General features: G+C 52.7%; 1 protein-coding gene across 7 annotated transcripts in view; it reads right to left on the bottom strand.

Moving 5' to 3' along the window:
• MBP (myelin basic protein) overlaps positions 1–22,055 on the bottom strand; it is an 86,794-nt gene that overhangs the window by 30,636 nt on the left and 34,103 nt on the right. The window lies entirely within an intron of this gene.

The raw sequence follows: 22,055 nt of genomic DNA, 5'->3' as shown, positions 1-22,055 counted from the left end.
GGACACAGATATTTACGTGTCTCATTGCATCCTTGCAACATGGAAAAAGCACCCATCACAGGGCTGCAGGTTGTGCAGGGGTGCAGTGCTGATTTTAGGCTGCAGCAGGCTATCTAGCTGGGCTTTCAATTCTGTCTAGTAGGAATTCATGCAAAGGGAAGGAAAACAGTCGCTGCATTGTATAGGAGTAAATGCCGTAACCAAACAGGAGCCCATGTGAATGCTAACATTCTCACCACAGTGGGGTTTTGTGTCCCTGAATACAGCTATTTGTGAGGCGCAGAGAAGGGCACTTGTGTCCTGAAAGCAGCTTCTCCCAGCACACAGGGAGGATGGGAGTGGTCGGAATCCGTGGACATACAGCATTTTTGGAAGGATAAGTGCGGTTTCAATTCATCAGTTTATATCAGCTTTAACCACACCAACGCCCAGCGCCCGGATGTTTTTAGAACTCTGGTTCTGGAGCAGTTGGTGCCCAGCTTGCAAGGCATACCCTGACTCTGCACAACACACACTGACCACACTCTCACTGTTCAACTTCTACAGAACCTGCTGAGAAACGGGGGTAAAAAAGCCCAGACCCACTGCAATCTAAGTGCTAGAATGAGCTCCAGAAAACCTACGTGGGAAATGGACTGGCCTTTGATAGGTGGTGACATGACAATCACAGAATGGCTTCCTGGAGCAGAGATGATGTCACTCACTCACCCGTGGTGCTTTCTGGAGCAGAGAGACACCCACAAAACAGGAAGGTGACATCGGGGGACAGTGCTGACTATGTAAAGAAACTGACAACTGTCATGAGTGAGGGGGTGGCAGTGAAAGGCCGTGGGGCCCCACTGCCACCTGCGTGTCGGCCGCTCCCACCGACTTGGTCCCTCAGGCCGGCGCCCCACGTCCTGTGGCTTCTCCCTCTGGAATCTTTACCCGACTGACTACAACCATTGTCTTCCCTTTGCTTTCTCTGCCCATTCCGTGCTGGGTTTGTCACACCATCATTGCTAGTCTTCTCTTCAGTTCTTTCTTGGGGTTCCACCGTACAACAGCTGTGGGGTGACCATGAAATTAGCTTCCCCAGCACAAGGCCCCGAGGTCACGCCCCTGAGTGGCCCTCACTGTCACAGCATCGAGGACAAACCTGCCCGCCTGCTTCGTTTATGATCTCCTGTACATCCCAGCACGTGTGCCCGGCTCCGTGTCCCTGGGTCTCTCCTTCTAAAAACTGCAGACTCTTTATGTCCCTGGGTCTAGAGCCTCACACTGGCCATCTCCAGCTCTAACCGGCTTTCAGTGCACCTAGGCTTTCCTCTCAGGGTAAAATTTAACTGTAGGCAGCTGGTGGCTGGGACATCTCTGGACCACAACTGCTTAGCAAGAGCCTGACCAGGAGGGATCGAGGGAGGGGCTTTACTAGAAAGCCCTCATGTTCACCTAAGAGCTCACCAGGGCTCTCAGAGATGCTGGGTGCTCAGGCCACGTCCGGGCTTAGCTCTGCAGGCAGGAGGGGCTGTCCCATGGCACGCCCCGTGCCCTGTTCACCCACTCACCATGGACTCAAGATTGACGACGTCTGCTGGCCGGGACAGAATGCATGAACGACTACGAAACACCACAAAGGCTGAGTTCGGGAATGCTGAGGATGACACTGCCATCTGACAGTCACAGGGTCACCCTGGAACGGTCTAGAAGCTCAGAGCACAACTCTGTGCTGTACCCAGAAAGTGAGTGACACACATCAAATATTCATACAAGTGCGTCTCAAGTAAAATTGTGATGCTAAGTGAATCCTGTCCTATATGTAAACATTATTGTTATTCTAGAGTGCGTCATTTATGATATATTCCATTGTGTCCATGGAAGTCATATTCTATGAATAACTCATCTAACTGCCCACGTGTGTGTGTGTGTGTGTGTCCGCACATGAGAAAACATACGAATGCCCCGACACCGCCACCCAATAAAGCAGAATGATGGGGACGGCGCCCCAATCCCGTGCTGTGTAATGGGCCGCAGGGCCATGGGCAGCAGCTCAGCCGTTCTCCAGAGCTGTGGCTCGGACTCCCGGCTTCAGCACCGCCCGCGGTCAGACACCAGCCACGTACACCACTCACAGCGATTTTCAGAAAAGTTCAGTGTCAGAGATGCTCCTGATCTGGAGCCTGTCGCCATGTGTGGGGCTTCACAGCGCCCAGGGATCCCAGCTTGTGGTGGCCCTGTGTCGGGAATGCCTCTTATCACTCCTCTTGCGGTGACAACACCTGCTGCCACTGTTGGAGCCTGACCTCAGTGCTTGTCACACCTCTGGGCAGGCCTGGGCGGGCGCTGTCTGCCCTGGGGGGGCGGCCCACACATTGTGTCTGCAGGGCTGAGAGCACTGCGAGCATGGCGGCTTTTCTCTGAGCGCCTGGGCTTCTCAGGTCGACAGGAATAGAGAGCACTGTGATTCCAAGCGTTACCATCGTGCTCACCACACCAGAGTGACAGGCACGTGGCTGTTAAACTGAACTACAAATTACAGATGAGATGGAGGGGACACGTCTTTTTTTCACCACAATTCATTCATTTTGTTCTGTGATTAGAGGTCTCGAAACGTTAGATGTCAGGGGTCACCAGCTCTAATGTCACTAGGGAAGTTTAATAAAGTTTCATACTCATGGCTGATCAGATCTTTAATGAGACTAGAAACAATGAAAAAGGATCCTCAGTCAGTTAACAGAGGTTTCGCCAATTGTTAAACTTTAAAAATGTGCAGTAGAGTCTTAGCCCACCACAAATCATCACTGTTGGTTTATTTCATTTATGTGCATTGTTCCCATCTAAGCAGGGGTCCCCAGACTTCACGGGCCAGTAACATAGTAAAAATTGGGGGTAACGATGATGGGTGTTCATACTGCCATCTCAGGACTTGGAGAAGTTTCTATTTTGCCAGCTAAGATATTAAAAGAAAACAAATAACCACCATGTACTACCCCACAATTTCAGTAAAGAAAAAAGGGAATTTTTGAATGAAAATGACAGGAAAGCCCTCATCTCAGAATGAAGGGCCAGCGCTGGAATGCTCTTAGCTCACTCCCTGACTCTTCTGCCAAGAGGCTGCATCCGTCCCCACCCCCCTCTCCAGGCCACCCCAAGCATAGGCCGCACTGTGCAGCCCTGGGGACCTCCCGGGGAGCTCACAGCTGGGAAGAACTGGGAAGCCGAGGCCTCCAGCTGACCTCACGTGGATGGACCCCATCCCCTCCGACCCCCACCACCACCCTCTGCAAAAATCCCAACCCCACAAGCCACATTCTTCTGCTCTGAACTCCCAGTTCTCGGTTTGCCACCAACTACTCATCCATCAGGTATTCTGACAGAAAACACAATTTCTCTATTCATTTTGTGGGATCACACTCACTGGTTTGACCCCCATTTCTACCCTGGTTTTAATAACAATTGTCTTGAGGGCATATCTCGTGAGGTTTCCCAGAGCAGAGTTTAGTTTGTTCTGAGGGTCCTAACTTCCCACAAAATTACTGAACCAAACCCAAACCCCCAAACCCACCAAAGTCACAGTTGAACTGAGCTGACAGGTCTGTCCTGTCACAGGTGCTCGTTTGCTCAGGGATGAGGCCTTGTCCAGGCTCCGAAACACACGTGACCAGCCACCTGTCCCCTCACTGAGCCTGACACCCCAGGCTTCCCGGGCACAAGCAGAGGATCCCCACAATCCCCCCGCCCCACTCACTCCCTGGTTATCTTTTACAGGACCTGGAGCAACAACTGTCCAAGGAAATGTTGGGACTGAAAAAGCGAGCATACAAGCCGCTGGAAGCAGTTCCTCGGAGCTCAGGCAGCGCTAAGAGGCCATGTGGTCTCCTCCACTTCCCTCTTTTGGGAAGGGACCCTGCGGAAGAAGTTACTTGGAAGACACGGAAACGCAGGCACCCCGCATGGAAAGTTGTCGACGGGGCCTTCACCCTCCTGGGCTGGCGAGGACATGCGCACAGTGGTTGGGAGGTGGGTGCTGGGGCACTGGTGGCCATGATCTAAATGCACGGGGACAGAAGTCAGAACAACTGTGTGTCCCGTCCTCCAGGACACTGGTCTCCTCCTACAGTGATTCACTGTCTGGCTTCCTGGCTTACAGTCCGTTAGGATGTGTCACCCAAATCGGTGCACGTATCCCAAGGCACGAGAACATTCAGATGAATCCTTGGTTCCTAACTCCAAGCAGGAGTGTGCTTGGAGTAAAGAAACTATGGCGGTGAAATGCATGCGATGGAGGGAATTGTTCCTTGTTTGCTCTTCCATTTGGTGTTTGTAAATTCATGCTTTTTAAATTTACACTGTTCCTCCATATTTTCATCACATGGTATCTTAAAGATTATTGAGACCATGAAAGTCATTGCACAATGCAGATTGCCATGAATGACACCGTTTTAAGGCCTGTTCCCGGGACCAGCTGGAGCAAAGTAAGGGAGTACACACCCGAGCCCTGGTCTTCACGTGGACATTTTGGCTCTGGACCTGCAGACTGGCCAGGTCCTTGTTTTTGTCCAAGGTATGAAACTGGCCATTTTCTATGTGAACAAAATTCCCAGGTTACTTTCTGTGCACTTCTTCACACTGAGCATTCGGATACATGTTATCTGATAGGAGACTGTCTGTCCCCTTTGGTGTGATAAGCCCGAGGAAAGCAACACACCAGTCCTGCTGGTTGAAATTTGGCCTCCTTCCATCTTGGCATTGTGGTGGGGGCTGCAGCCGTGCTGGCCACAGAGCGTGGGCCCAGCGCCTCCCTAACTGGGCTCCCTGGAGAAGCCAGGTGTTGGCTGCAGACTGTGTCCTAGGGACGGCGCTTCTGCCCAAGCACTCAACTCCTGCCCCTCACAGGAGGACAGGTGGGGACCCCACCCTGAAAGCATCCTGCCTTAAATCTACCTGCCACGAAGTGGGCCATGATGCTCAGTGCCCTGGAGAAAACCTCAACCTTGCTATCCAGACAGGTGAGGGGCGAGGGGGGACGTACTCAGAACTCACGGCTGTGCTTCGGCTGGCCACACTGATTTGAGAAGGGGCTCTGGGGGTGCCTGTGAGTCTGCCAGCAGGCTGCTCTCTGCAGAGGGACCAGTGGCGTTCCTGGGCCTTGGGGCCCTGGAATTTGCCAGTGTAGGCTAGGGCTAAAGAGGACTGTCCTTGTTTGTGGGACACTTCTGTCCCTGGCACACTGTGCTTGGGGTCACCAGGGAGGGGGAGGAAACAAAAAGGCCATGGTGTGGCCTTGGATTTGCTATGGCAGAAATTCTGCATCTATGAGAGGCATGCGGCCGCCCGCCTGGCTGCCCGCAGAGATTTCTTTAAAATATTTTCACAAATGAATCTTATCAACCCACCCATCTCACTCTAATGCCTCCTTTGTGTACCCAGAACATATAGTTTTTATTTGCTCTAAATAGCTCATCCCTCGAACCCTCCCACAGCAAGGTCTGGGTCATGGGAGACACAGCCCCATGCATAGAGCAGGGTCGGGGCTGGGGGCTTCACTGTGAGTCTGCACCTGGGGGGACCTGAGTTTCTTCATAGTAAAACGGGGGTAACCCTCCATACGCCCGGCTCCCCAAACATAGGTGGCATAACAGTAATGAGGTTTTTAAAAAGGGCCCAATATGCACACAGGTTCTGTTCCAGGTACAACCTCTGGTGATTCTCAAAGTGACTTTGTGCCAAAAATCAACAGATCCAGGAGGCAGCAAGACTCCCCCCAGGAAGTGGTATCACAGGCACCACCACGGCGTGCTTCTCAGTGCAGAGTAAATATGGTAGGAAGTGTATTCCTATCTGTAGTCAGTTTTACACTATGGGTGCTCAATAAATGCCAGTAGGATTAAACCGATTTGCTGCAAGACCAAAGATCTCCTGGGATCAAACCCAGAGGACTTTGATTCTTTGATCTACCCCTGACTGTGTGACCTTGAACTCGTGTTTTAATCCCTGTAGCCTTGGGGGCTTCATCTGCAAAATCCAGCCACTAGTTGGGGCTCCCTCATAGCACTGCTTTGACGGGCACTTGGGGTTTATCAAGTGTTCTTAGCCTTGGGGTGTAGTGAGTGCTCGGGCAGGCCTCTGGTTACTGACATTGCTACTGTTATACTTATAAACCTCATCTGGTAATATCCTGTACAGGGATAAGATTCTATACATGATCCATCCACCCCTCCATCCATCATCCATCATCCATCCATCCATCATCCATCCACCCATCCCTCATCCATCCCTCATCCATCCCTCATCCATCCATCCATTATCCATCCATCCATCCAGCCATCCATCCATCCATCCATCCATCCTTCCTTCATCCATCCATCCATCCATCCATCCATCCATCCATCCATCCATCCTTCCCTCATCCATCCATCCATCCACCCATCCATCCATCATCCATCATCCATCCACCCATCCATCATCCATCCCTCATCCATCCATCCATTATCCATCCATCCATCCATCATCCACCTACCCACCCACCCATCTATCTACCCATCATCCATCTTTTTTCTTTCTTTCCTTCCTCCATCCACCCATCCTTTCATCCATCCATCCCCCTATCCATCATCCATTCATCCATTCATCCATCTATCCATCACTCACTCAATCACCCATCCATGTACTCACCCACTCACCCAATATTCCTTTCATGCCTTGCATTAGGCAGAATTCTAAGACTGGCTCCAGTAACCCTCACCCTTGTACAATCCCCTCCTTCCAGAGTGTGTGGAAGCTGTGACCATGATGAGGAGTCACTTGTGATCATGTTATGTCCTATGGCAAAAAGGACACGATCTGGGCTGTTAGACCACTACAGGAGCCTTCTGCAGGCAGTGAGTTGTTTCCAGCTGTAGCAGAGAGTGAGGTCAGAGAGTCGCCCGTCCAAGCATGAGAAGGAGAGGGCAATGCTGCTGGGATTAGCAATGCAGGGTCCACATGCAGGGTCCAGAGTGGCCTCTAGGAGCTGAGGGTGACCCCTGCTGACCACCAGCATGGAAACAGGGATCTTACCCCTACAACAGCACAGAACTGAATTCTGCCCACAACCTGCATGAGCCTGGAAGTGGCTTTCCCTGTGGTTCCAGGGAAGCTAAGCCCGCCTGGACTGCTCACCCACAGAAGTGGGAGCTCATAGATGGGTTTGTTTTAGGCTACGGATCTGCGGGCTAGGAACCCCGGGGGCCAGCGGTCTGTGCGTGACCAGCCCTGCAGGGGTCCTAACCACGGAGCGGCTCACAGTTGAGTGGCACTGCTCCAGCTCTCGGCCTGTGCTCAATAAATGAGCCCTGGATAGAGAGCCCCGAGAGGCGGCGATGGTGGCTCTCCATCCTGGCTGCACGTTATAGTCATCAGGGAGCTGTCACAGCCTCTCACTGGCCCCCTTGCCCCCCAACCCAGGTCAACTAAACAGAAATCTTGGGGCATGGAGAAGGTGGTGGGGAAAGAAGCCCTGGGAAGTTGTGTTGGGAGCGTCCCATAGGCCCCCAGGGCCACAGAAGTGCCTGCTATCTTGTCATCTTCCCCGGTTTTCCTGATCTTTGTTCCCATCCTGATTAACACCGTCACAGAGTGAAGGGACACCACCGGATGACAACCTCAGCCAGCGCTCCCTGGGGAATGTTAGCATCACCCGGGAGCTTCTCAAACCTCCAGTGCTCCAGCCCAGGCTCCAGCAGTGACTCTGACCAACCGCTGTGGGTCAGGGGCCCGGACATCACGGTTAGATTCCTGAGAGGACCTAGCGTGTAAACATTTTAATATATGATTTAAAGCGGCCATTGGAGGTAATGCGGAGCCAACCCCTTTGAGTTCCCAAATTTCCCTTTCTCCCCCAAAGTGTAAGGACACCAGAAAACAACCAAGAAGGCAAAGGTCAGGGCGCCAGGACCTGCAGTCATTCTAGGAAACTGTAATGAAGGTGGAAAGACCCTGAGAACAGGAAGACGGTGCATTCTGGGCGTCGCCTCGAGGCCTGTCTTGGTGAATCCAAAGCCACAGCCATCACCCGCTTTCCGGGCTGGCTGGGCACAGTGCTCAGGCTCACTGCTGAGGTCCCGAGAAAGACCTGCGTGTCTCCTGGTCCACGACTTTCGGGGGCCACCAAGAAGCTAGCCCCCACCAGTCCCCACCTTGTGCTCAGTCATTTTCTTCACTTTGACTCATTGCAGCCCTTTGTCCCTGGTATCATTCCAAATGCCGCCAAGGCCCTCTGGCCGTGATCTGCAAGCTACAGCAGTTTTTACTGTGTGAGAGGAAGCAGTGACTTCATTTCTGACGTGTGTGAACATCAGTCTCACCTGATAGGAGTTAGCTCACCCTGAAACTCTACCCAGGATTGCTGGGCTGGGAGGAATCACTCTCCAGGCCGAGAGCTCAGGCTGTCACCTCTGCCAGCCGTCGGGTCACGCCCAGAACCGCCCAGCGCACACTCAGGAAGGCCACTCGACACAGACTCTAGTTCTGGGCGTGTCCCAGGATCCCCATGGGACAAAGGCCCATCCAGGGAGCTTCCCAAGGTGAGCAGCCGTGGCTCAGGCTCTGCGTAGTCTCTGAGCCACCCCCACCACGGGCACGGCCCCCATTGTTCTCCCTGAAGACCTAGGGGTGTCTGCAAGGTTCTTGCTTCCTTCCGTGGCTGGAAATGCCACGAAGCAAACCTCAGACACATACCCCAACAACCTGGCCCCACGCACAGAGGATTCACATTCACGGCACAGGGTAGGAGCGGAGCCTCTGGGGGCAGCATGGGGGCAGTAGGCGCGGTCAGGTCAAAGGGGAAAGCCCAGTGCGGAGCCTTTGCTGACGATGGTGGCGGGCAGACGTCATGAGCCAGGCTGAGCCATCTCAGGCCCTGCCATATCCCAGACAGAGCCATTTCTAGGAAGGGAGCACAAGATGCCCAAGCAGAGGTGATGTCTTTGTCAGAGGCAGTGTGGTGGTGGTGGGAGGGGGGGCGGTGTGTGGCTGCAGAAGGGGGCAAGGTCCTGCGGCCACAGGTGTTCCTGGTTGCAAACAGGACACAGGACAACGTGCTGACACTACAACTCAGGAGCGTCATGGCCGCCACTCTGAGGACCAACATGACCCCGGAGGTGATGCTTACAGAGAACTTTCTGCCACACCTTCACCTTGGATCCCACCCAGCAAAGAGCACAGGCCACTAACCGAACTTCACATCAAAAGGAAACCGAGCGTCTTACTCCACAGCACACAGGGGACAGAAATGCCAACCCAAGGTGTGTGTTTTCCTACCGCTCCATAACTGGGTCCCGGGGAGCAGATAAGGAAGCGCCAGCTCCCCAGGCCTGACTCTGACCCACTGTCCCCTGTGCTCCCAGCACCCCCAACATATATGTATATTACTTGCTTAATGGAAGAATTACTTATCAACTTGCTTAATGGAAGAATTACTTATCAATTCATTCACATGATGGGTGCTCCTGTTAGCTTTGCAGTGATACTTTTAAAGTACAAGAACTTTCATGTCTGGCTGATTGGCAGAAATTTTCTGTGGCCTTCTGTGTGTGCGGACACCAGGATGGCTGCCCGGTGTCCTGACGTGGGCAGGACCCTCATGTCAGCAGTGATGGGACAGGTGTCCATCAGCACAGTGTGCCCAGGACCAGCGTGGCCCATTGCCGGTTTCTGTGCAGCCTGCAAGCTGACAATGTGCTTTTACCTCCCTAAATAGTTAAAAAAGGAAAAGGTAGTACTTCATGACCCGTGGCAAGTACAAGAAGTTTCAAATTCCAGTGTCCGTCAACAGTCTGGTGGGAACAACCACGCCCATTAGCTGATGCCTGGCAGACACAGCTGAGCAGGTGTGACAGAGACCACAGGGCCCCCAATGCCTAAAATGTTTACTATCTGCCCCTTGGCAGAAAAGCACATTGACCTCTGTGATCTGTAATCTCATTTTAAGCTGTAAGAACAGGAGTCATTAGTCCGGGCAGCCTTAACAACCCAGAAGGGAGATGAGCGCCGCGTGATAGCAGAAGTCAGTCTGTGAGTCCAGAGTGGAGGAAGCTATGGAAGGCTGTGGTCTGCACAGCTGGAGCTCTGGACGTGTAAGGCAGTTTTATAAAACGTAGTTAGTGTTAACATCATGAATAGGGTTAACGACAGTTCTTTTTAAAAGAGAAAATGTATGTGCACACTTACTGAAAGGCAGTCGGCCCTCTGGGAGAGTAGAATTTTCTCATGTTATCTTTCACCCTTCCTTTCAATTCTGAAGTTTGTTTGCTAAATAATCACAGAAGATGGTTTATTTTGGAAGAATTACCAATACAAGTCTTGCAGAAAAGCAAAGGAATTCGTGCAATAAAACCTACACTATCTACTTGTAACCAGCAGAAAGATGTGCCGTTTCTAGTCACGAACAGAGCAGGATAAGAAACAAGTCAGACCTGGAGCTACCACTGCAGAGATAAAGAAAAACTAGCAGCTTACAATCGAACGGAAATGAGTACCACTTTCCACGCCCTTTCTGGAACGTTTGCTTGTTGAACACAAGAATATCCAACATTTAGCTGCAATTGTTCCAAGGTAAAGAAGGGAGGGGAGGGAGATGTGCAGAGAGTGGCCTTCCTGTCCCACAGCCAGACGCGTTCTAGGAAAGGTGTCCTCAGCGTCCCGAGACCAGCTCACCCAGCGGCTGGCGTCTGCTGTCAGCAAACGAGGAGGGAGCACGAGTCCAGATATTACTCGTTTTGACTGGCATCACTTCTCTCAGCTAAAACACAGTGTCAAGTTTAACCATCCTACTTCTAAAACCATTTACGTTATTTTGTAAGTATTCAGAGGATACTTTCGTTTGTTAATAGAAAAACCAGTCCCAAGCGGTAATATTTCACATACATGCTCCGTTTTGCAGGATGGGTACAATCCCATCGTGCACTGCCTGTTGGGCGTCGGTAAAGACAGGGTTAGGTTTAGACCTTCCCTTGGGGACAGTTGCGGGTCTGTACGCAGCACTTGGTGTCCCTGGAAACCACAGGAACAATGGTGTCAAATGTGTGCAGCGGAGATGGGGGCTGTCCACACAATGTCTGCTTTTCACAGACCGCGGCCCGGCCCCACGAGGCGGCCACACAGCGCTCGGTACCAGCCTGTAGCAGCTCCCGCTGTGCTTTAAGGGTGAAAATAACTTGAAAACTCTTCAAAAAGGACTATTCGGTGACATACTTGCAAAAACCTCAGGCATTAAAACATGATTTTTCAAGTTCAGAAAAGGCGATGTAACAATTTGATGAATGGAAATAAAGGAGACATTCCAAGGTATCATTTATAAAAAACGGTCTTGGGCAAACTCTATGTGCTGCTTTAACTATTTCTAGGTACACATTGTTTCAGTAATGCACACACTAGTGTCTTAAATTTGTTTTCGTTTTTTTTTTGGTTTGTTTATTTTTGTTTGGAAATCATTTCAAGACAATTTATCATGATCATATAATCAGAACCATTTACACTTTACAGGGCATCTAGTGGAGTACATACATTAAAAGATTTATTCATGAAACTTCTAACTTAATCGCAAGGCATACTGATAACAATCTATTTTTCTGTGTTGTTGCATGAACCATGAATAAATGGATAATTTCATAAGGAAATTATCATAAGTAGATGGCCAACATTTGCATGTCATGAAAATAAATTCATACATACATGTATATGGATGTGTATGTATTATTAAGTTCTCCAAAACTGAAGAAAAACTGATCTTGAATGTTTTCAAATTTTTATCTATAAGGTTTTAAATTTTTATCACAGAGACAATCGGGTGTCATTTCCTACAAGTCTTGGGTAATTTCCAAAGGGTCCTGGTTACTGCATATGTAAAGGGCACACTGGGTGACATCACCTGTCAGGAGCGTGGCGGGCACCCTGGGCAATGGGTTGGTGTCACCGCACTGCTCAGCTGTGATCACACACAAGGGCTGCGTGGGTTGCAGAGTTCCTAGCGTCCACTGCAGTGCGGCGATGTCACTGTTAGAGGGAGGGCGCTCTGCAGGTCACGTGCACTGCGACAGACTGAGTGACCGCTGGGTGCTGCGTGGCAGGGGTGTCGTTCACCCACATGCTGTCCATGTGGGCCTAGAGTGGAGCAAGGAGGGGCGCCGAACACAAAAGCTGACCTGTCCACACCTGTCTAACACACCGCTTACACGTGCCACTCACGTGCCCAGATCTTCAGGCAGGAATCCTGCGCGTCTGCTCACTCGGCTTGTGGGCCCTCCCACGTCTTGTCCCAGCCACTCGACCTTTTCAGAGCCAGAGACTCGTGGCAGGCGCACTGCCCACTCCATGACACGCGTCTCTATTCTGAATCTTTGCTCTGCTGCTGGCACCTGCAAATCCCCATCCTTCCCATGGGGACCTGCTCCCCGCACACTGGCAGCCCGGATGAATCATTCTCATTCCAAGTGAATAAAACAATCTATGGCCGATGCATTATGAAGACACAGCACGGAAGGGTCTACTCTATGTTCAGACCCTGACGGAGAAAAGGCTGGCTTGATTTTCCATCGATTCAAAAGTTCGTAAGTTTAGAGTGAAAAGCTCTGTGAGGTGGCTCTAAGGGGACCTGGAAGTCACACCTGATGGGCTTGAAAGGAGGACTCGGCCCATGTGAGACGCCAGCGCTCAGCCTGCTCACCAGCAGGAAGGAGTGAGTGCTAGCTCCAGCCTCCTGCAGGGCCATTACTCTCGGCCTTATGTGGACATATTAGCGGTTCTCATCACCGGGGAACTAGTGACTGTTTTAACCTCCCCAAATGAGGCCCGCTGCTGTAGCTATGAAAACGAGCTAAGTTTTGGCCAAGTGCAGTTTGTCATTACTGCTGCTCCTAGAAGAGCAACAGCAGTAGCCCCGAGAGTCACACCGCCCCGCCCGCGTCCCCTGCCCGCGTCCCCCTGTGCCTCTGACTTCAAGAAGGTGCAGGGCTCCAGACCACCAGCGGTCCCTGGAAACACCTCCACGCTTGTGCTGATTCCTGAGGTCTGTCTGGCAAAGAAAACTGCGGGTCAGGTATCGTGCTGAGCAGAGAGGCGGTTGCAAACACACAAAAAGATTTGAAACAGTATAAATAACTTATCGATTTGAACATAGAATTCTGAAACACAAAACTGGCGCTCTGTTTATGTTGCAAATGCCACTCGCACACACGTTCCCCCACACATGATGTGTTCCCATGCACGCTGTGTCCCTACACACGCTGTGTCCGCACGTATGCTGTCCCCACGCAGGCTGTGGCCCCACGCAGGCTGTGTATGGCCCAGGTGCTGCCACGGAGTCACTTCTCTGTTCTTAAAGGTGCTTCTGTCTTGGTGACAGGAACCCAGCTGCACACACCTCGCAGGCACCACTGAATAAAAGGTTCTGTTCCAATGGCTTGGAAAAGCCAAGTTTTGAAGAACTTTGAGTAGAACTTATGGCACTTTGAACAGCATTTCGAAGGGGTGTTTCTGTGAGTCCAAGTGGGGTGGTCACTCTGGCTTCTAACGCTTTAAAGGGACAGTGACAAAAGCCTGGGGACAGGGCACAACGCTTCTGGGACCATGTCACGCCTTCCGCTTCTGCGTGTGTCTGAGTGGCTGATACAGGGCCGCCCGAGCACCCCGCCGTCCCACCCCCAGGGCTGTCAGACCTGCTCCCCGCCTGCTGGCAGCTCCCTTAATCCCGTACCTTTCTCTTCTATCCCAGGGTCCCCCCAGCCTGCTACCCACCCCACAGCTCGCAGGTGTTGCTTTCTTTAGTTCGGTTGTAATGAAAGTGGCTGAGATGACAGAGCATTGGCAGCAGCCCTGACACAATGTGCCAGGAAAGCCAGAGCCGGGCCTGCTGCCCAGAGGGGCACCTGCGGGAGATGCTGAGGACAGGCCCATCACTGTGCTTTCCAGCCATTTCACAGAAAAACCAGGAATAAGATGCTGCGCTGAGTGAAGCCGAAGGAGACACACGCCCTTCGATTTCGCTGCAGCCGCGAAGGCCCTTTCGCCTCAGCTACTGCAAACAAGTGTCTGCAGCGAGATGGCTGCTGCAGTGGGCCTGACCGTGCGGGGCCTTCCTCAGTGCCAGGGAGACACAGTAGCCACACGGGTCGTCCCCACATTGTCGTCCCTGCACGGCTCCCACTCGCTGAGCCTGCACACCAGCAGCGACCTCCACCCAAGGGCATCTGCACCTGCAGCGCACGGGGACCAGAGGGGCCCCCAGGGGCTCGGTGGTGGTGGCCCTCCCTCCCCTCGTGTAAGTGTGACAGTGTGAATGTGTGTGTTTGAGAGTGTGTACGAGTGTGTTAGTGTCTATGTGAGTAAGTGAATGAGTGTAAGCATGAGTGGAAGAGTGTGTGAGTGGGAGAGAGAGCGAGTGTGTCAATGTCCATTTCTCTGTGCCTGGAGCTGCCTCTGCCTTCGGCAAGATGGGGACACTTCTCACCGAGGTCCCCTGGTGGTCACCACGCGTTCAGGGGCATTGGTGGCATCAACGGGATGCAGTGTCATCTTGCTACTTCAAGGGGACCTCCTGTCACTCATGTCCCTCCACCTGTGTCAAATGATATTTCGGGACAGTGTCACCTTCGAGTGATGAGACCACAGGTTATTACATTTGCTCAGTGTCTTTGGTTCTGAACAAAGTTTTCAGGAAGAAGAAATGGAACATTAAAAGATGATATTTTAGAACAATTTAAATAAAAAAAGTGTCAGCGAGAGGCAAGTTCTAAATGAAATCAATAACATACACTTCCGCCCACAGGTGTGCCGCTGCCCACAGACAGGCGGCCACGACGGTGGGTGGTGCCACGACTGGGGAGAGCCTGTGTTGCAGCCCCGGAGCAGACGAGCCTGGGAAGACCGTCTACTATGGAACATTTCAATTTTAACGTGCCTGCTTTACATCAGTTTACCTACATTCGCTTGCTGGTGAACGACAGACATCTCAAAACTGCCTGTCACATCTCCAATCACAAAATTAAACCTGCAAGCACCGCGTCACATTTGCCGACTGTTTTAAAAGCCCGCTGCCACTATCCTCACAGTTCAGGTGCTGTGAGGTCTCCTGTGGGGGGTTCAGAGCCCAGCAGCACTGATGGAGTGCGGTAACACAGCGGTGACACAAAAGGGACACAGTGCATGGAGCCTGGCTGAGCCAAGGACCTGATCGGCACTTAATCCTTGTGTCCGAGAGGCAGGGCACTGGCACGACCTTGCGCAAGGAGAGATAAGAAATCAGGATCAGTGACGCCTTCCTGCTGCATCTCAGCTAACACCGCCAAAGACACAGCAAGGCAGTTCCAATGACCTGGACAGCAGAGGTCGGAGGTCACAGTCTCCTTGAGAAGTGGGGAGGGGTCAGTGTCACTGTGATGAGTAAGCCCTGTCTGCTACTCAGGCTGCATGTGGGGGGCAGGTCTGTGACTCAGGCTGCATGTGGGGGGCGGGTCTGTGACTCAGGCTGCATGTGGGGGGCGGGTCTGTGACTCAGGCTGCATGTGGGGGGCGGGTCTGTGACTCAGGCTGCATGTGGGGGGCGGGTCTGTGACTCAGGCTGCATGTGGGGGGGCAGGTCTGCTACTCAGGCTGCATGTGGGGGGCAGGTCTGTGACTCAGGCTGCATGTGGGGGGGCGGGTCTGCTACTCAGGCTGCATGTGGGGGGCAGGTCTGTGACTCAGGCTGCATGTGGGGGGCGGGTCTGTGACTCAGGCTGCATGTGGGGGGCAGGTCTGTGACTCAGGCTGCATGTGGGGGGCGGGTATGTGACTCAGGCTGCATGTGGGGGGCGGGTCTGCTACTCAGGCTGCATGTGGGGGGCGGGTCTGCGACTCAGGCTGCATGTGGGGGGCGGGTCTGCGACTCAGGCTGCATGTGGGGGGCGGGTCTGCGACTCAGGCTGCATGTGGGGGGCGGGTCTGCGACTCAGGCTGCATGTGGGGGGGCGGGTCTGTGACTCAGGCTGCATGTGGGGGGGCAGGTCTGCGACTCAGGCTGCATGTGGGGAGGGGCAGGTGTGTGACACTGGCTGCATGTGGCCACCAGTTCTGCCAGAAGCAGAGCTCAGCAAGCAGTCTTGTTTTCCTTTTCAAAGACTTGTTTCTTCTATTTAGGGAATGCTGATGGTGAAGGCCTGGGTGGAAGTGAGGCAGAGGAGAGGCTCGCCCTCAGGGCACGCTAGGGAAGCTTGGCTCCCCTGCCCTCACTGCAATAGTGAAAGAGGGTTGTGGCCAGCCCCCAAGTGCAGGGGAAGGGGAGGACTGAGCTGGGGGAGGTGTGCACGCACTGCTCTCTTGGAGGGCACTCTGCTGAGGGAATGTCCTCCCACGGCCCAGGGACCTGCCCACTGGATGAGCTCTGGTGGCCGAGCAGTCAGGAGGAGACAGCCCCAGGGCCACATTACGAGTTCCCGCCGGCGTGCATTAGAAATGGTAACTTTTGAGGATGGAAACCTAATACAGACGCTTTCACATCTGGGACCTGAGACCCACAGGCTCATTCATCACGAGTGTGGTAGGGGATCAGCGGAGGGGTGTGCTGGGGGGGCCGTGGCCAAGGAGGGCTCTGAGTCCCCCAGTCTGAAGCTGGGCCAGGCTGCTGGCCACTGGCCACGCCCTTCGCAGCTGCTGCATGTGCCACTGCGAGGTCTGGATTCCGTTTGTTCTGGAAGCCGTTTTGTTGTCCTGCTGTGGCTCTGTCGGCCTCAAGTGACCCTCAGCCGTGTATTTCATTTCGAAGGCTGGGAACAGGGCAGGCAGCAGTGGCCTCTGGGACGCCGCTGACCCAGTGCCATCCAGCGGACGCCCGGCCAGCTCGAGGTGCACTGCTGAGTCACTGAGCCCTGGAGTGAGTCTCCTCTGGACCACAGTGTCATCCTGTCCTGTGAACCAAGGACAGGATGTGCTCTGTCAGCCCAGGACACAGCAGGTGCGAGCCCCAGGCATCCTGCCCCGCTCGGGAGACAGCGAGGGGTGCCGCCTGCACAGGCACCGCCTCTGGCTGCCACAGAGGTGGCATTGATGGGGCTCCTCTCTGTTGGAGCCGCAGGACCAGAGAGAGCGAAAGGCAGCCAGTTGTGACCTGCTGAGGGCCTTCCCCCAGCACACCCCACGGGAGAAGGCCTTGTACTGAAGGAGGAAATCCCAAAAGTGGGGGCCAGGGAAACACAGAAATTCTAGAATGACCCCGTCTCCTTAAAACTCAGAACGGACCCGGCAGGCCATGATCCACTGTTCTCCAGCCCAGTGCCACCCTGATGCCACTGTCCCCTGATAGCTGCCCATGAAACAAGCTGAAAATGGGCTTGGTTTTCTCTTTCACCAAATGCTTGTTTTTGCAGCAGAACAGGTTTCCTCTAATAAGGAGGTGTTTGCTTTCGGACAAAACAAAGGATCATCAGCCTGTCCTTTGCACACATGGTCCATGACAGGAGAAGTGAACCTATCAGTCGTTTTCCAAACAGTCCTGCTGACTGAAACCCAGGTACTCCTGAAACTCTGGTTCTAGAAGCTGCGCTGGAGTGACTAAGTCTTTGATAGTGGCAGTGAGAATTTTTACAAAGAAAAGAATGAAATGGGGCCCACCCTCCGTCCCTGTCCTTTCCCCACTCTCTCGTGTGTGCCTAGGGCTGTGAGGACAAATGTCCCCTGACCACACATGTGGGAACAGGAACACAGGTGCCACGGCGGAGCCTCAGTACAGAAGCTGCTGCCCATCAGCCCCTGTGGGACCCACGTCCCCACGTCAACCACTCCTGTCGCCAAGGGTTTGCTCATCTGCTGGAAAGGGTTCTCGTGAACACAAAATTCAACAACACAGCTTACTGATAACTTAGTAGCTGTCTGCACTCTTGAGGTCAGTTCGAACAGTAAGAGCTTATAAACTCAGATACACATTTTCAGGGAAACCGAGGCAGCTGGGATTTCATCCACAGCAGAAATAACGAGCCAGATATAACTGAAATATTGTGCAATTGAAAAAGATAATAGAAGACGCAGCCCTGATTAAACACTGATAATAAAACACTACATTAACCACAATCGTTTTTAGTTTGTTGTGAAATGGATGGGGACCCTTCTCCCCTGTTCTCCCTGAAGCAACTCTGGGCGGCCGCTGAGCTCCGCCCAGAACATCCTCTTTCTCCTTCTCTGCAGGTGGGAAAGAGATTTTTCTGACCCTTGCCAGGGGCGTGCAGGGCAGGACATGCCACCGCCTTAGGGGGCAGGACAGTTCTCCCGGAGCAATGGCGCCAGGAAAGCTTTGCTGCTCCCTGTGCCCCCTGGTGACACAGAAGTGGGAGGACAGCCACACTGCCGGCAGGACACGAGCCGACGTGACTGGGCCAGCCAGCCTGAGCGCCTCTGCCAGAGCCGTCCGGTTTTGCCTGTGCATTCTCTGTGTGCCCGGCACTCCTCCCAGACAAGGGGGCAATTCTCCTCTCACCCCATGTACACGCAGGAAACCTGGACATGGAAGAATGCTTGCACCACCCGAAATCACTCAGCAGGCAGGTGATGGGCAAAATGAGAAATGTTAAACGGACTGGATCTCCCTTTCCACCCCGGGCAGCTGGAAGCTCCGGGTTAAATGAGAAGTTCAACTCCAGCAACTGCTGTGCGGTTGACCCAGGCGAGGTCTTCCTTTCCTGGGTCTCAAGTTCATGTTTTCTTATAGTACAAAGTTTCCTCGTGTGTTTTCTCATGAGAGGTGAACTCAAGCTCTGTGCAGTAAAGGCACACGTATGTGTACATGTACTTATATGCACTTAATAAATACATTGTTACACTCTCTGCACTTAAATGTCTCCAACATGAATACGTGTTTTGTTAAATACGGACAATCCTGCCTCCATCACATGAGTAATAAGCTGGTGAATGTCTTCCCAGGGATGTCAATGGCCTTTTGCCCTACAAGCCATTCATACACGACTTAGCCATGTAAAGTGCTGAGGCAGGAAGGTGCTGGCTTTGTCCGTGTGAAGATGTTTCTACCCTGCAGACCTGCATTAGCATTCACCCCACAAGACGGTACCCACCCTCTCAGCTCTGATTTCCCAGCTGCGGGTCCCACTGGAAGGAAGCCATCATTCCGGAAAAAGCCGAGCGCCCTCTTTTGGACACTTGTCTGCTTTGCCAGCGTAACTTAGTGAAACCTAAGGCTTCCGCTCACCTACCTCAACTGCCTGCCTGCTTTAGCCCAGTGGGTAGTGAGTTCAGAGGGAGGGGGTGGGGCGATGACACCTCCTTCCAGCCTGGTTTCCACAGGACAGGACAGTCTGTGCCGTGTGTGTGTGTGTGTGTGTGTGTGTGTGTGTGTGGTTCAAAACAGCCAAGTGACGAGCCCACCATAAACAACCTGGTTCCCCAAAGCTTGGACGGCACGACCCATGGTTCCTCTCCAGGCTACCGAACCTTCCAATGCATTCTTCCTCTTTGGTTAGTCAGGCAGAAGTCCTGATAGGCAGCCACGCGCTGTCAGAAGGCGATTTAAAAGGTGCCCTAACATGCTATTTGCTTAGCTCTAAAGCACCCCGCCAGTGGGATTTCCCCAGGAAACAAAAAGGCAAATAAAGTTTTAAGAGCATTGCTGAGCAGGAGCTGGCTCTGGCCTTCCCATGGACGTGGGGGAAGTGTGCCTGCTTTTAGGCCTGCCGCCTGTGGTCTCGAGCGTGTGGTACGTGAACCAGCAGCTCGTGGCTGTGCCGGCCATCGTCAGTCATGGGCCACACACCCTGCCAACCCCTCCAATCCCATCCTGAACCGTGAATCTAGCCAGTGGGAGTACAGCACTCTTTCCCGACTTCCAGAGAGAACTGGAGTCCGTGTGACCCACCTTGGATAACAGATAGCGGCCTCTGTGTGTCCTCACAAGCCCCGATTCTTCTGACACAAAATGATTGCCAGGAGCTGGACAATTGCCAGGCAATGGTCGCTGAGGATCATGGTTCCCAGAACATGCAGACAGCATGGCTTCTCATAATGCTCAGGGAGTTGCTGTTTGGTCAAGAAAAGGCATTTTGGGAAAGTGCCTTTCATGTGCACATCTGTGGTACCGTCATAAGTTAAAGAGAATTCTCATGCATGTTCCCCAAGATTAGACAGTCAAGATTGAGAGCCCAGGTCATTTCAGCTCCATTTATACGGCCACTCTGCACCTGCAGACTGGGTTTCCCTGCGTTCCAGGAAAGCATCAGGAGTGGAGACTGTGAAGTCCAAATGCAGACAGACGTCCGACAGCTGTTGGGCCAGGGAATGGAAACCCTGAAGGTGTCTGAGCCACGTTAGTTCTGGTCAGATGAGTGATGACGTTGTCAGAAGGAAGTCCTCCCACGCCCCTTCTGTGGTGACTCTCCCTGAACCCAGCATCAGGTCTGTGTGACTCGCAGGTGACGGTGACGGACCTGGTTCCTTGTCTCTGGAATGGGTGCAGCGGGAGCTGGGCAGGCGCCAGGCCCACTCACCCAGCAGACACGTGCGCGGCTCAGGGCTCCAGGCCGGGAAGCCATGGAGAACAAGGTGGACAGATGCTGGCTGGTGGTATCATTCTTCCCATGAAAAAACAAACCCAAGTTTGTGGCGTGATCGAAATACATGCATTTCCATTGGCTTCCCCAGTCAACTCGAGATGATAATTCTCCAAATCAAATCTCTATTTGAGAAGGGCAAAGACAGCTGCCCTGGAAAGTGTCTTAGGAACTGAACCATGTTCCTAATTTAAGATAAAGGCTTATTATAGACCTTTCCATGGTACACGGTACATATGTGCATATGTATGTAGTGTGTGTGTATCTGATAGAATGGCTGACATCGTTACGAGCAATTTCAAAAGCGATCACCAGGAGAATAATGATAAAAATGACGTTTGCTTTAAAAATAAGTATGTTTAGCCAAAATAATAACTTACTGTTAGTCACGTATGAAACCTAACATTGCATGTCAGCATTCTGTTATTTCCCTTCACGTGTTTATTTGCATATGTTGGGATACAGGAGTACAGAGACAGTGAAAGAAGCCTTTATTTTAGGTTTACGGACGGGTTTATTCCTGAAGTCATCACCACTCTGACATGCCAGGTCCCCCGAAATTCTAAAGAGCACAGCTGAGCTCACCAGGCACAGATATGCCTCTACTCTTCCCTGCATCCCCTGACCCGAGGAACAGGAACCCCACCTCCGAAAGGCCGTGACTGTCCTCAGACAACACCCCAAGAAAACGCTGGAGCATCAGTATGAGTCACACAGAAGCAGGGGAGCTGAGCTCCTCTCGCAAACCTCATTTCCTCACAGTCACATTCACGGCCTTCAGCCTTGGGCCTTTGGCTTCTGTTGATTTTCACGGGAGCTTAAGAGACTGAAAAGGTGGACAGCGGGACCTGGTCAGTATGTGTGCCGGCTCGGCAAGGATGCACTCATGGAAAAGGAAGGGTTTTCTGAAGAAGGGGAAGTAGGTGAGGAACAAGAAATTGGGGTGGGTTTTCCTGCCGGGCAAGTGACATACAAAGAAGCCCTTCCCACAAATAAGTGGAACCCAGGCCAGGGAACATGGCAGGAGGTGCGTTTGCCCCCAGTGCCACGACCTGCAAGCCAGCTGCCCTGGTGACAGGGACATTTTCCTAATGGTGCCCTCTCCGTTAGATATGCCAGTGGGATCTCAGGGCCCGAGTGGGTTTCATGCTGCCTGTCGCTCTCGCTCTTTTAGGATATGAGGAGAAAGCAGGCACTGACAGGTGTGCTCCGAGTCTCTACCCAGCCAGCGGCAGTGGGCGAGGCATTGATTGTCACTGTCATGCGGCCACAGTGGAGCCAAGAGTGGTGACAAACAAACCACACGAGAACCTGTCATTCACTCCCGGGAGCAGACGTGACGATGGATGACAACAGGTCAAGGCAACTTACGTCACCAGGGCACAGGGAAAAGCCAACCGTCACAGCAAACAGTTCTCCTCCAGCACCCCAAGTCGTTCTTTCTAGTTAAAATAAGCAGCACAGTATCCAGGCTTTGGAATGAGTTCCCTTCCTTCTTAGTGATTTTTTACGGGC

This window comes from Rhinolophus hipposideros, assembly GCF_964194185.1.
Source record: "Rhinolophus hipposideros genome assembly, chromosome: 17".
Lineage (NCBI taxonomy): Eukaryota > Metazoa > Chordata > Mammalia > Chiroptera > Rhinolophidae > Rhinolophus > Rhinolophus hipposideros.
Note: the sequence above shows the minus strand (reverse complement) of the source record. Positions and strands in the feature narration are given on the sequence as shown.